Source organism: Mixophyes fleayi, chromosome 9 (assembly GCF_038048845.1).
Source record: "Mixophyes fleayi isolate aMixFle1 chromosome 9, aMixFle1.hap1, whole genome shotgun sequence".
In the NCBI taxonomy this organism is placed as follows: Eukaryota; Metazoa; Chordata; class Amphibia; order Anura; family Limnodynastidae; genus Mixophyes; species Mixophyes fleayi.
This window is the reverse complement of record NC_134410.1, coordinates 127,908,388-127,924,574: the sequence shown is the minus strand read 5'-3', so window position 1 is coordinate 127,924,574 and position 16,187 is coordinate 127,908,388. Positions and strand designations below refer to the sequence as shown.

General features: G+C 43.4%; 1 protein-coding gene across 2 annotated transcripts in view; it reads right to left on the bottom strand.

Annotated features, from left to right (window-relative positions):
- Positions 1 to 16,187, bottom strand: part of LOC142101313 (carboxyl-terminal PDZ ligand of neuronal nitric oxide synthase protein-like) — a 90,008-nt gene that overhangs the window by 53,198 nt on the left and 20,623 nt on the right. The gene's annotated exons all lie outside the window — the stretch shown is intronic.

Here is a 16,187-nt window from a genome sequence, read left to right as displayed (position 1 = left end):
GGAAGAGACAAGTGTCCAACTGCACGCTGCCAGGAGCGAGATCCCAGCACACAGTGATTGAAGAGCTCTCGCTCTTTATCTGTGCGATCTGAGGGGGAATATTAGACAGTCGTCTAATTAGACTTCTCCAGCTCCTAACGCCTTGTGACCGGGGCTGTACGATATGGGCGACTGCCCAGGGTGTGACGCTGGATGTGGGATGCAGTTTATGAATAGTTTAGGATAATTTGTTTAAAATGTAGGGATAAGGGAGGGTGAGGGGGGAAATAGATATTTTTATTTCTTGCCCCAGGCTGTAAAATTTTAAGTTACGGCTCCGCTTGTGACCATGTATATACAACATCGCCACTACACAAACGTAGGTGTAATACTGCTATTAGCACCTGTTGTGCCCCCCTCCCCCCTCCAGGCTTCAGGACCCCCACAATTACTGGTGATCTTGCTGTCCTGTTCCAGCTCACTACGGCTGCTCTGTATAGAAGGAGCAGAGCTCTGGGAGAGCGCCTCCCAAGGGCTATCCGAAATTCAGTTTAAAGTCCCACCTTTTAAAATGCCCTAATCCTATTCCCTGGCTGTGTCGGCATTTATGACCTAGCCACGACTACCACCAACACCATGGGCTTCTTCCTCAGCTTTAACTATCCAAGATCTTAAACTCACAAAACCCATCATTTAAAACCCAAATGAAACAGGACATATTGGAACAGGTCGGTATACAGTGGTGCTAGAAAGTTGGCTGAGATTTTTGCACAAATTTGACCTTATATGAGATCAGAGCTCCATCGAATGCATAAAAATAGAGATAGATATGCAAATAAATTAATTAACGCACAAAAGGATTCACGGTTTCATTCATTTATTGACCAAAGTGATCCAACGTGACATTTTTTTTATCCCCAATAAAGAAGAGTCTAATAATCCACCATTCATTATCATCATCAGCTATTTATATAGCGCCACTAATTCTGCAGTGCTGTACAGAGAACTCACCCGCATGCCCCATTGGAGCTTACAGTCTAAAATCCCTAACATACATGCACGGACACAGAGACTAGGGTCAATTTGATAGCAGCCAATTAACCTACCAGTATGTTTCTGGAGTGTAGGAGGAAACCGGAGCACCCGGAGGAAACCCACGCAAACACGAGAAGAACATACAAACCACGCACAGATAAGGCCATGCATTAATACGAGACCACAGAATTGAGCCTCTGCTCGCTAATTGCTTTGGGAACTGCTGGTTCTGCCCACGCAAAACTTGTCTACAAGGCTGCAAATTACAGTGGAAGTTCCCAGCGACTTGTAGTAACCACCTTTTCTTCTAACGAAGCCCCCTCAGTACACTCGCTCTACAGTCATATCTCTCATCATTGATAACCGGATATATTAAACTAAATATACTGAGGATTTGTGTGTCTAGTTTAGGGATTTACACAGACAAATGGAGCAGGATGAGAGGCTGCTACTGTGACATTACAGCAAACGCAGCCAATTAAGGACACAGATTCCAGAGATAGTGACAGGCACCTAGACCTACAAGGTTACAAAGTTCACACCATAATTGCTCTGAGAAGCTGCCAGTGTCAGCAAATAATTCACAAATGAAAGATCTCTGTTCCTTTATCACAAAACTTCAATAATACAGAAAAAGGTGAAAACATTTTGTTTAGACACAATGATGTGAGGAGGGGAATGGAGGCAGCAGGAAGCCACAGACTGAGGGTTATATAGTTGAAGAAGCAGGGTCTCCCAGCAGCACAGAGTATATCAGGAGATGAGTGATGTGTTGGTGAGGACAGAGCTGTATGTGACAGGTGCAGTGACATGATGTGAGGAGGGGAATGGAGGCAGCAGGAAGCCACAGACTGAGAGTTATATAGTGGAAGGAGCAGGGTCCCCCAGCAGCACAGAGTATATCAGGAGATGAGTGATGTGTTAGTGAGGACAGGGCTGCATGTGACAGGGGCAGTGACATGATGTGAGGAGGGGAATGGAGGCAGCAGGAAGCCACAGACTGAGAGTTATATAGTGGAAGGAGCAGGGTCCCCAGCAGCACAGAGTATATCAGGAAATGAGTGATGTGTTGGTGAGGACAGAGCTGTATGTGACAGGTGCAGTGACATGATGTGAGGAGGGGAATGGAGGCAGCAGGAAGCCACAGACTGAGAGTTATATAGTTGAAGAAGCAGGGTCCTCCAGCAGCACAGAGTATATCAGGAGATGAGTGATGTGTTAGTGAGGACAGGACTGCATGTGACAGGGGCAGTGACATGATGTGAGGAGGGTAATGGAGGCAGCAGGAAGTCACAGACTGAGAGTTATATAGTGGAAAGAGCAGGGTCCCCCAGCAGCACAGAGTATATCAGGAGATGAGCGATGTGTTAGTGAGGACAGGGCTGCATGTGACAGGGGCAGTGACATGATGTGAGGAGGGGAATGGAGGTCGTGGTATCAAACGCACCCTCATAAGCAATAAAGTTCATATGCCAAACTTGTTTATAACAGTTTTCAGTAATTATGTTACTTACAATGTATTAAATTACAAAAATAAAATATTATAATCCAAACTGCATGCATCCAGGACATAAAACTACAGGTGTATATTGTCCGGTGCTGAATAGATTCCAGTCACCAGGAAATCTTTCGTTCACTCTACATTTACAGTAAATAGTCCTGGTGTTCTAGGGAAAATCTGCATATAAAGCAGGCACTTCTCAAATGGACGGCCAAGGTCAAAGCCATCAAGTCAGAACCTCTTAATGAGTTTATTTCAATATTATTAAAAGGACACAAAGATATCCGGGGCTTCGAGTCAAAAAACGTATGATTACAAAATTGCCCCTCATCTATTTCTGGCCTCGTACAATGAACGGAAAGGAAGAAACACGGAGATTAGCCACCTTGTCATTTAATGAGGGAGGAAAGAAATCAGATGACAGCTCAGAATTAAATGAAAACGAAACAAATGAGGAAGCCGGATTCTTAGGCCGCTGCGGACCAGTATTATAGCTGTCATTACAGAGAAGGGCCGGATGATGGGAATAGTTTAACTGCATAAGCAGGAAGACATCTGAAATCCCAGGACCTCAGCACAACTCCTAACAGACCTTACAGCAGCAATCAAGATTTTTATAACATAAATCACCATGGAAGGCTATAAGTAGAATGGGCTACCATGGCAACCACAGCCACAAGGCAAATGATGTAGTGAGCAGAGAGGCTTTGGAACACCCCTCTGAGCTCTGTCTGCACTATGACATCCCCTCCACCCTGCCATCACATAACATACTGAGAACTGTGATCCTGTGTAGCAGACCATGTCTTACAGCCATTATTGTTTGCCAACCAAAGAGCTTTTCTGAGATAATGATTTGTAGGATGATAAACTACTATCAGATGGATGCTTAAAAAGGTACTTAAATTCGATGTGGGTTTGCTGCTTCAAGGAGCACATTAACCAGTTATTGTAAATTAGTGTACGTTTATTGGAGTATTACTAAATTACATAATATACAGTTTGTAATTATCCCAGGTCATTACTCATCATATCAGTACAATTCTCTGAAATATTAGATGGTTCATTAAGGACAACCAAAATAAAATAAGGGGTGAGGCAGTTTGGGAAGAGGATGCACTTCTAATTTAAATCCCATTTCACTTATGTGGGCCCCGTGTCTGTTTCTGTGGCTCTGTTATATCAAGCGATAGGAAGTGAATTAACTGGCTCTGCCTCCGTTAACATCACCACAGCTCCAATCAATACCCATTTCCATTCTAATTATCACTCATCAATATGGGTTTGTGCAGATTATATTTACTTAATTGAAGAACAAATGCCATGATGCCAAGTGAATAATATATCGGAAAACCCTGTTTGACTGCACATTGTTAGGGAGAGAGAGGAGCCGGCTGGCTGGTGGTGGGGACATTGTATTTTTGGAGACAGAACCTAGATAATAGTCTCTCCTTAGCAGGATGTGAGCGGACTGACAATGAGGCAATCTTGAACAAGAGACGTTGTGCCTGGGCCAAAATAAGAGTGGACAGTAGTGTGATTTATTGAGCCCCCCTTATGCTAGTGCAGAGCAGGTCAGTGACTCCCCCCAGGACAGAGTGGCAGGGCGGGACAGCGATCCCCCTTCCCAGGGCAGAGTGGCAGGCCGGGACTGCGACACCCCCCCCCAGGGCAGAGTACCGGGGCGGGACAGTGACCCCCCCGCCCCCACCAAGGGCAGAGTGGCAGGGCGGGACAGTGACCCCCCACCCCCCTCCCAGGACAGAGTGAAACCCTCCGGAGTATGTTATATTTAATAGTTTCACAAAAACACGTATTCTATGTAGCACAATACCCCTACAACAAATCTCTACAATAGCCGAGAAACATATAACCATCGCACCCTGATAAACTGTAATTGTAGGAGAAAGAAAAAACAAAAACGACATAAGTAGCGCCAGCTTAAATGAATTACAATTGATATTTTGATAACCAAAATCTAATATAAAATATGGCAGACTAACAATGGGCTGCCGGTTAAACAAGATTTATTAAATAAAAAATCTAAAATCATACAATCAAAAAACAAACAAAAAACACAAAACTATAAAAACAATTACGACAGTGGATAATCACATAAAAAAAAAACCCCAAAACACTAAAAAACTGTTGTTGATAAAAAAAAGTTACCAAAACTACAAATCTCATACAAGGTGATCTCCTCTGATGTAAAAGCTATAGGTACAGATGGTAAGATAAATGGCGAGTGACCAACTCGCCTTACTCCTTATCCAGTAGAGATTACATGACAGATAGTAGGTTAGTTACACACTCTGATCGGTATTACATAGAATCCATGTACCGAGAAGCTGAAAAAGAACAGTCCAATGTCCCTCTGATGCATCCTCATCTAAAGGACTTTGGTAATTACTTGAAGTACATGTAACAAGACAGCTGTCAGATGTTAGTGCCTCACCTCCAAACCGAAGGGTACCCCTCCTTAGAGCGCTGGAAAACGTGGCTGGATGGGGAACCCCAGTTCCCCAACTCCCGTATAAATTATATCAGCCTTATACTTGTATCTGTCCGTACCGTCATAGACTGGATACTTTCTATCTGTGTTACATTTAAGTATATCCGAATCTGGACAGGATTCTTATGGCTATTTGATGTGTGCTCCCGTTCCGTACTCACACGGCTTGACCACCAGTTGTAATCATCCTCAGAGGTGCGGCAGTAGTAAATGGTCCAATCATGAACAAAGAATCAAATAGTTTCCCCATGACAACATACTAATCTGTAACCGACGCGTTTCGCCACTTAAGTGGGTTTTTCAAGTATTGTAGGAGAGGCTGACAGTTGTCACAGTGGTAACCACGATAATCTCTCCACCCAGCAAATCAGCCCTGAGCTACCACCATGATTTAGTCCAGTGCCAGTTTTATATGCCAGCTAACGTGTTGTCATAGGGAGGAGAAAACCTCACATTACTCTGATAAAGAAAGTATTCCACGAATACGGAATTAAAATATATAAACATGAATGTGAAATCTCTTGAAATAAATATCAGAATATAATATGTAACTTTATATCTCCAGGTTCCGTGTAGGGTCTATAAATATTGCTGTAACTATCTAAAATGTGGGTCCAAGACTTCACCATTCATACGTAACAGAAAACATCCCTCGTGGACTTCCCTCTACCCTCCAAACCTACATCCGCTCCATTAAGATTCTCTGGATTTAGCTTAGAAACGATGATGAGGAGAACAACAGATAAGACCAAACTGGTTGGAGATCGGATTTAAGGATGTAAAGCTATTGTTTGAGTACTTGGTTTTCTAAGCAGGTCTTTAAACACGTCTGCTCTCAGCAGGTAGACGGGACAGGTATCATAGTAACAGAATTTGTTAACTATAAACACATTACATATTTTAGATTTATCACTGAACACACTTGTTATGTATTGCTCCTAATGGCTCTGAAATTCTACATTGTTATATTACCTTTAGCACTAGAACATTCCCTGGGAAATGTACACACATGAACATTGCAGAAGAGGATCTACCGGTATTAAAATTCAGAGCTGTGTGACCATGATTGATGGGTGAGCGCTGCATGTAGACATATGTATCACTGCATGTAGACATATGCATCACTGCATGAAAGCAGAGCTTGCACTCCGCTAGAGTCACGTCTCGCATCCATACTTTAACTCAGCCAACAGCAATAATATATTACCCTGAGTGCTTGCCGTCACGCAGTGTCATTTAGCCGCTTGGCAACAGCAAGAGCGTGTGTTCTGGAGGGGTCAAGCTCACCACTGATCACACACATGGGTGATACAGGGTAGAACGTAAATAAAGGGCATTAAACAGGGCAATATCTGCACGACGACAGCAGAACCTTAGCGGATCCTACCTGTACCCAAGTGACCGCGCGGTGCCAATTCATCAGAATGTTGCCTACCCTCCAACAGACCCGTTTGTGGCAGGATGGTCCTGATTTCTGCAGGCACTAAAGGGAAGTACTCCTTGGGGGTAAATGTATCAAGCTGAGAGTTTTCCAGCGGGTTTGAAAAACCAATCAGATTCTAGCTATCATTTATTTAGTACATTCTACAAAATGACAGCTAGAATCTGATTGGTTGCTATAGGCAACATCTCCACTTTTCAAACCTGCCGGAAACCTCTCAGCTTGATACATTTACTCCTGTAGTCAAACAGGGAGTAGCCTACCAGATTGGGGGTGTGGTCTGCTAAATGAGGGTGTGGTCAGGTTGACCAGGTCCTGGCCTATTTCGGCCCATTTTTTTTCCTTTTGACAGGTTGGGCAGTATGTATAAACAAACAGGTAAACACAAACATCTCTATCTTAGAAGGGCCACCAGTGTGACAGCCAGGTTTACAAAGATATCTATGAAACTCTGATTCCAATGACAAATGTGCCATACGAGTATTGGAAAAGCAAATATAAGTCTTGTACACACAGGTGTGCTCCCTACACATATGGTTCATTCTGTCTGAGGTGTGGCCACAGCACTGCAAACACATTTAACTGAACCCTATGAAGCACACAGCAACAGTACACACGTGTAAAGACAGGACATAGATAAAGACCGTAGGACTGGCTGCACTTCTGTCCGTCCAGCATTCACTCTGAACACTTGTGTACACTCTGTCCGGTCTTCATAGGGCTCAATGATCCCTACTTGCAGTGGGGGCTAATCATCCTTCACCGAGCAGTACTCCCAACGCAGACAAGGAAAATAGCGCTGTACACGAAGTGTAAACCCGTTTTGTGGTTACCACAGAGTAATAGACCCTTCTCCCATGCAGCAGCGATATAGCAATCTCAGTAATTACAAGGTGTAGATCTCCTCCTCAGTGATTATAGGACACAACATGCTGCTTTTGTGTTCCTCCTTGTATTACAAGACATGTCATGCAACTCAATAAGTGCAAGATTCCTATATACAGAATTGCCACAAGCAACAGCCGTTCTAGCAGAGAGAACACCAGCGCTGCCAACAGACAATCTGCAGACAACAGAGCCAATATCTCAGCACTGCTCCATGGAAGATGACATCAGATATACAATGTGTGTTTTTAGAGCTGTTAAAAGGCACTAACCATTAGGGATGTGCACCGGCGACTTTTGAGGTCTCGTGTTTTGTGTTTTGGATCCGGATTTTCGTTATTTTTGGGGTTCGGATTTGTCTCGCAAAACACTTGACGAAAGGTCTCGGTTCGGATTTAAGGTTTTGGATTCGGATTTTTTTTGAAAAAAACATAAAAAGTTTAAAAATCAAGTTTTTGGGCTTATTTTCACTCCTAGGCTATTATTAACCTCAATAACATTCAATAACAAGCATTTCCACTAATTTACAGTGTATTCTGAACACCTCACAATATAGTTATTAGTCCAAAACGTTGCAACAAGGTATCTTTCTGGACTGCGTAGAGGAGTGGGTCACCACAATATATATTAAAAACCCTGAACTTTTATGATTCACACCAATAAATGTACCTGGACTGCGTAGAGGAGTGGGTCACCACAATATATATTAAAAACCCTGAACTTTTATGATTCGTACCAATAAATGTACCTGGACTGCGTAGAGGAGTGGGTCACCACAATATATTAAAAACCCTGAACTTTTATGAATCGCACCAATAAATGTACCTGGACTGCGTAGAGGAGTGGGTCACCACAATATATTAAAAACCCTGAACTTTTATGATTCGCACCAATAAATGTACCTGGACTGCCTAGAGGAGTGGGTCACCACAATATATATAATAAGAAAACCATCAACTTGTTTGATTCGCACCAATAAATGTACCTGGACTGCGTAGAGGAGTGGGTCACCACAATATATTAAAAACCCTGAACTTTTATGAATCGCACCAATAAATGTACCTGGACTGCGTAGAGGAGTGGGTCACCACAATATATATAATAAGAAAACCATCAACTTGTTTGATTCGCACCAATAAATGTACCTGGACTGCGTAGAGGAGTGGGTCACCACAATATATATAATAAGAAAACCATCAACTTGTTTGATTCGCACCAATAAATGTACCTGGACTGCGTAGAGGAGTGGGTCACCACAATATATTAAAAACCCTGAACTTTTATGAATCGCACCAATAAATGTACCTGGACTGCCTAGAGGAGTGGGTCACCACAATATATATAATAAGAAAACCATCAACTTGTTTGATTCGCACCAATAAATGTACCTGGACTGCGTAGAGGAGTGGGTCACCACAATATATATAATAAGAAAACCATCAACTTGTTTGATTCGCACCAATAAATGTACCTGGACTGCGTAGAGGAGTGGGTCACCACAATATATTAAAAACCCTGAACTTTTATGAATCGCACCAATAAATGTACCTGGACTGCCTAGAGGAGTGGGCACTGGGCACCACAATAAAATATATAAAAAACCTTCAACAGGTCTGCATTACACTACACATACGGCTGCTCCTCCATCCTCTCCATCATATACATGTTGGAGTTTTAGCTTGTGACAACCTCTTGTTTTTGATAATGACAGTGCATTTTGAATATTTTTCAATTTGCCCCACACCACTGAATGTACTTTATCTATGATACGCATCTATCTATCTTGACTGCGTAGTGTGGTGGCCCCGGTACACAATTTGGTACCGAGGCCACAATATAATTAAAAAACCCTCCACGTGTCAGAATTCCACCAAACAAGTATCTGGACTGCGTAGTGGGGTGGCCCCGGTACCCAATTTGATACCGGGGCCACAATAAAATAAATACACCCTCCACGTGTCAGAATTCCACCAAACAAGTATCTGGACTGCGTAGTGGGGTGGACCCGGTACCCAATTTGATACCGGGGCCACAATACCTCCTCCAAACATGGTACAGACAATTCGTCATTGAGATCCCATCAAGTATGTTAAAGACAGACAGGGTCCAAGTGTTATTGGTTGACTTTGTAAACCAAAAAACTGTCCCTGTTGCACATAGTCGTGCAATGAAGACTGACTTTTTCATTTAAAGGCACCATCTTTCAAGTGTAGTGTTTGTAAGTCTAAGTCATATTATACTTTTGGTAAAATTGGTTTATTTTGTTCCTCTTTATGGTAACTACTAATAGAATTAAAGTATTAAATAGAAGCGGCAGTTCCTCTTTATGGTAATTAGTAATAGAATTAAAGTATTAAATAGAATTAAAGTATGAAATAGAATTAAAGTATTAAATAGAATTAAAGTATGAAATAGAATTAAAGTATTAAATAGAATTAAAGTATGAAATAGAGTGGTATAGAGTTGTAGTGTGGTATAGATAGAGTGGTCCCCACAATATAATAATAAAACCCTCAACTGGTCTGAATTCCACCAAACAAGTATCTGGACTGCGTAGTGTGGTGGCCCCGGTACACAATTTGGTACCGAGGCCACAATATAATTAAAAAATTGGGCATCAACTGTCACCGTTGTTTAATATCTGATACACCTAAATATGGACTGCACAGTGGAGTGGCCCCGGTAGTAAATTTGGTGCCGGGGCCACAATACCTCCTCCAACTTCCAAGTGTAGTGTTTATAAAGACAGACAGCGTCGAAGTGTTATTAGTTGGCTTTCTTAACCCTAAAATTGTCCCTGTTGCAAATATTCGTGCAATGGACAGTTACTTTTTTATTGAAAGACTCAAGCTTTCAAGTGTAGTGTAATAATATAAACAACAATACAGTAGTTTTAGAGCACGTCAATACCTCTTGTTTTAAATTATGACACGGCATTTTACTTTTGGTTTAATTTCTTGAATTTTTTAAAATTTGGTTTTACTTTTTGAACATGGCAAACGACTGTTGATTGGTCATATAATGCCAAAAAAAAAGTTCCAAGATGGAATTGTCCTTGGGCCCTCACACCCACCCTTATGTTGTTGAAATAGGACATGCACACTTTAACAAACCAATCATTTCAGCGACAGGGCCTACCAAACAACTTTGGCTGAAATGATTGGTTTGTTTGGGCCCCCACACCAAAAAAGCTATTCATCTCTCCCTGTACAGACTAAACAGGCTCTACTGAGGCAAGATGTCGTCCTCAGCCTCAACCTCTGATTCCTCTCCCCCTACAGTGTGTACTTCCTCCTCATCACACATTATCAATTTGTCCCCGCTGGACTCCACAACCACAGGTCCCTCTGTAGTATCTGGAGGGCAGTGCTGTACTTCATTGAGGAATTGATTATTCATTTTTATAAACATCATTTTTTCAACGTTGTGAGGAAGCAACCTCCTTCGCCGCTCACTGACCAGGTTCCCCGCTGCACTAAAAACTCTTTCCGAGTACACACTGGAGGGGGGACAACTCAGGTAAAATAGAGCCAGTTTGTACAGGGGCTTCCAAACTGCCTTTTTTTTCCTGCCAGTAACAATATGGACTGTCTGACATGTCTACTTGGATGGTGTCAGCAAAGTAATCATCCACAATTTTTTCTATTGTGACAGCATCCAATGCAGCGAGAGTAGACATGTCTGCAATGGTTGGCAGGTCCTTCAGTCCGGACCAGATGTTATCAGCATCCCCGCCAGTGCCTCTTTTGGGAAAACTGAGCTTTTTCCTCGCAGCCATAGATGTGGAAGAAAATGAGGGTGGAGCTGTTGGCATGTCACGGTCCTCTTCAGAGGACAATCTCCTGACCAGCAGGTCTTTGCACCGCTGTAGACTTGTGTCCGCCGGAAACAGAGACACAACATACGCTTTAAACCGAGGATCGAGCACGGTGGCCAGAATGTATTCCTCTGACTTTAAAAGAGTGACCACCCTCGGATCCTGGCAAAGCGTACGAAGGGCTACATCCACAAGAGCTACATGCTTGGTGTAATCGCAATGGCTTACCAGCTCCTCCCTCACTTTCTCCAGCTGCTTCTGCAACAGCCTGATCAGGGGAATGACCTGACTCAAGCTGGCAGTGTCGGAACTGACTTCTCGTGTGGCAAGTTCAAATGGCTGCAGAACCTTGCACAACACGGAAATCAGTCTCCACTGCGCTTGACTGAGGCGCATCCCCACTCCTTTGCCTATGTCGTAGGTGGCTGTGTAGGCCTGAATGGCCTTTTGCTGCTCCTCCATCCTCTGCAGCATATAGAGGGTGGAGTTCCAGCGCGTCACAACCTCTTGTTTGAGGTGATGGCAGGGCAGGTTCATGCTTTTTTGATGTGCCTCTAGTCTGCGGTAGGCACTGGCTGAATGCCGAAAGTGTCCAGCAATTTTGCGCGCCACCGCAAGCATCTCCTGCACACCCCTGTCACTCTTGAGGTAATGCTGCACCACCAAATTAATGGTGTGGGCAAAACATGGGACGTGCTGGAAATTGCCCATATTTAATGCCCGCACAATGTTACTGGCATTGTCTGACACCACAAATCCCCATGAGAGTCTAAGTGGGGTAAGCCACTGGGAGATAATTTCCCTCATTTTCTCTAATATGTTGTCAGCGTTGTGCCTCTTATTAAAGCCTGTAATACACAATGTTGCCTGCCTTTGCATGAGCAGCCATTTTGTAGATGCTGCTACTGATGCAGCTGTTGCTGTTGCTGCGGAAGGGGATGCATCTACCCAGTGGGCTGTCACAGTCATATAGTCCTTCGTTTGCCCAGAACCACTTGTCCACATGTCCGTGGTTAAGTGGACAGTGGGTACAACCGCATTTTTAAGAGCACTGAGGACACTTGATCGTACTTCTCTGTACATTTTTGGTATCGCCTGCCTAGTGAAGTGGAATCTCGAGGGGATTTGGTACCAGGGACACAATACCTCCATCAACCCTCTAAATCCCACTCCACTGATGGCGGACACCGGGCGCACGTCTAACACCAACATTGCAGTTACAGCCGCAGTTATACGCTTTGCAATAGGGTGACTACTATCGTATTTTGTGGTCATGGCAAACGACTGTTGGACGGTCAATTGTTTTGTGAAAGACTTAGCGGTCTTACGACTTCCCCTCTGGGAAGATGACCGACTAACAGCAGCAACAGCAGCAGTGGCAGTAGTAGGCGTACCGCTGCAGGATTCCTCGGATGAATCCCGTATTGAGGAGGACTCAGTCTGGCTGCTGACTTGGGCTGCAGGACTGAATCTGATGGAGATTGTGGAGGAAGTTGACGAGGAGGGTGTTGCTGGTGTGTATCCAACTGGACCACGGGATTTAGGTGTCCCTGTACCGATGAGGGTCCTAGCCCCAGTTCCTGAACTAACCACTGAACTATGAAGGTTATTCAGGTGACATATAAGGGAGGATGTTCCTAGGTGGGCAAGATCCTTACCCCTGCTTATTTGAGCTTTACATAAGCTACATATGGCCATACATTGGTTGTCTGGATTTTGATAAAAATAACTCCAGACCGAAGAGGTGCATTTTTTGGTCTTCTGACCAGGCATGGCGATGGGCTTTTTCATCCCATAGACATCAGCTGTTTCCCCCCCTGGTGCCTCATTTACAATAACCACATCACCATCCTCATCATCAAGTTCCTCCACAGCGCCAGCTACATCATCAATAGCCTCCTCCCGAGCCACCTCTTCCCGTACAGTGATGGGAAGGTCAGGCTTGACAACCACCAACATCCTTGGACTCGCCTTGTGGATTTGTGATAATTTCTCTTTAGAAGGCAGAGTTGTTTGCTGTTTTGTTGCTGACAGCATAACTCTCTTCAATTTTTTGTAGGGGGGGGTGGAGGAGGAGGGCTAAGATCCGTGGGTGAAGCTGAACCACTAGTCATGAACACGGGCCAGGGCCTAAGCCGTTCCTTGCCACTCCGTGTCGTAAATGGCATATTGGCAACTTTACGTTTCTCCTCAGATGATTTTAAGTTTCTCTTTTTGCTACTTTTTCTTAACTTGGGCTTTTTGGATTTTACATGCCCGGTACTACGAGATTGGGCATCGGGCTTGGAAGACGACGTTGATGGCATTTCATCGTCTATGTCATGACTAGTGGCAGCAGCTTCAGCATTAGGAGGAAGTGGGTCTTGATCTTTCCCTACTTTATCCTCCAAATTTTTGGTCTCCATTATATGTAGCACAAGATACTGCAGAATGTGTGAACTTGGTAATATTGCAGTACCAATGGACTTATACTGCTGGATTGGTTTTGCAAATTTGGTTATAATTATTATATATTTTTTTTTTTTTAAATTTTTTATTTTTTTTTTACTTTTTTTTTATTTTTAAAAAACTTGGGAATAGTGGGGAAATAACTATGCCCTTAGAAGCACAGAGCACAGGACACAGCACCACTGGACTGAACAGGACACGGCACAGGACCCAGCAGCACTACGGAACTCAGCAGGACAGAGCACAGGACACAGCACCACTGGACTGATACTGCAGAATGTGTAAACTTTGTAATATTGCAGTACCACTGTACTTTTACTGCTGAATGTGTGAACTTGGTAATATTGCAGTACCAATGGGCTTATACTGCAGGATTGGTTGTGCAAATTTTGTGGTAATTAAAATAAATTTAAGTAGTTTTTGGTATTTTTTAAAAAAAACTTTTTTTTTTTTTTTTTTTTAAACACAGGGGAATATTGGGGAAATAACTATGCTCTTAGAAGCACAGAGCACAGGACACAGCACCACTGGACTGAACAGGACACAGCACAGGACCCAGCAGCACCACTGACCTCAGAAGGACAGAGCACAGCACACAGCACCACTGGACTGATACTGCAGAACACAGCACAGCACAGCACAGCACAGCACAGCACAGCACAGAACTAAACAGCACAGCACAGAACTAAACAGCACAGCACGAGATCTACCAGGACAGAGGACCACCTAACACACCCTCCCTCTACCCTGATCAATGCCCGAGTGAAGATGGCGGCGACTAGCGGGGAATTTATAGGATCCGAGTATCGCGAGATCCGACAACGGGATTATGAGTCAGAGCCTCAGTTTCACATTTGAATTTGGCGCCAATACCCGGATCTGTCTCGGATCCGACTCGGATCCGCAACGTTCGGGTGGGCTCGGATTTCATAAATCCGAGTGCGCTCATCCCTACTAACCATACATATATCTTTTTTCCCCCACTTTCATCTTTCTAATGCAATTATTAAAGAGATGAATATTATAATAATATTCCTGCTGCAGGGCTTTCCCTACCTTCTATGCAAGTTTTATGGTGTCTGCATACTTTACCTTACCTAGAGGACCAGTTTCTGCCTATATCCCATTGTCCAATTCCCTCTCAAAACCCTCCTGTCAATATTATAAATTATTTAGAACAGTTTCAGGACATGGGAAGGGGGTGGGCTCTGATTGGATGAGTGTGGGGTATGGTCATGCTTAGACCCAGAACAAAAAAAATGACAGGGCACCCAATGGTAATCCCAAAATCCGTAAAATTAAAAGGTTTTTTTTTTCCTGTCCAAATGACCTTACAATCTATGATGTGCAGGGAACACATGATAAATAAAATAAATTCCAGACAATGGTTCCCCCTTAATATAGGAAAAGCTGCCGAACTAACATTCAGAAGAAACATTCAATAGATTCAGTGCAGCAATATAAGGCTTTGCAGACGGAACCTTGTGAACTGCACAGCTGGGATTTGACAATGAAATTGTCCAGAATAATCCCTGGTGAGGACTGTCTTCACGTCAGGGCACCTTCCTTCCGCGTAGCTGTCACCTCTCATAACAAAGGCTGTCAAATCAACACCGAAGGCCAAGAAACACAGAGCTTATGTGGAACAGCAAACTGAAGTCTGTTCACAACCCAGACACTCATGTAAGAAAACACAGTCACAGGAACATTTTATCTAGCCCGGGACAGCTGTATATGGTGCTTGGCTGCCGTAATGCTGGGACTAAGTCATAATTTATTACCTCCCATAAAGATTTTATAGATGTATCTCTGCAGATCCCGACCTGTTCTATGAGCAACGTCCGTCCACTACATGGAAGTGTAAAATCTTTTACATTGTTGCAGCATACAGTCATGGCCAAAAGTTTTGAGAATGACAAATGTATTGGTTTTCACATAGTTTGTTGCTTCATTGTTTTTAGACCTTTTGTCAGATGTTGCTATGGTATACTGAAGTAACATTACAAGCATTTCATAAGTGTCAAAGGCTTTGATTGACAATTGCATTAAGTTTATGCAAAGAGTCAATATTTGCAGTGTTGACCCTTCTTTTCGAAGACCTCTGCAATTCGCCCTGGCATGCTGTCAATCAACTTCTGGGCCACACACTGACTGATGGCCGCCCATTTTTACTTAATCAGTGCTTGGAGTTTGTCAGAATTTGTGGGTTTTTGTTTTTCCACCCGGCTCTTGAAGATTGACCACAAGTTCTCAATGGGATTAAGGTCTGGGGAGTTTCCTGGTCATGGACCCAAAATTTTGATGTTTTGATCCCAGAGCCGCTTAGTTATCACTTTTGCCTTATGGCAAGGTGCTCCATCATGCTGGAAAGGGCATTGTTCATCACCAAACTGTTCTTGGATGGTTGGGAGAAGTTGCTCTTGGAGGATGTTTTGGTACCATTCTTTATTCATGGCTGTGTTCTTAGGCAAAATTGTGGTGTAGGTAGAAATCATTGACACCTGACTCCTGGCATCCCAGGCTCTCTTCAGATGCTACCGGGATCAAACAGGATCCAGCAGAGGGAGTC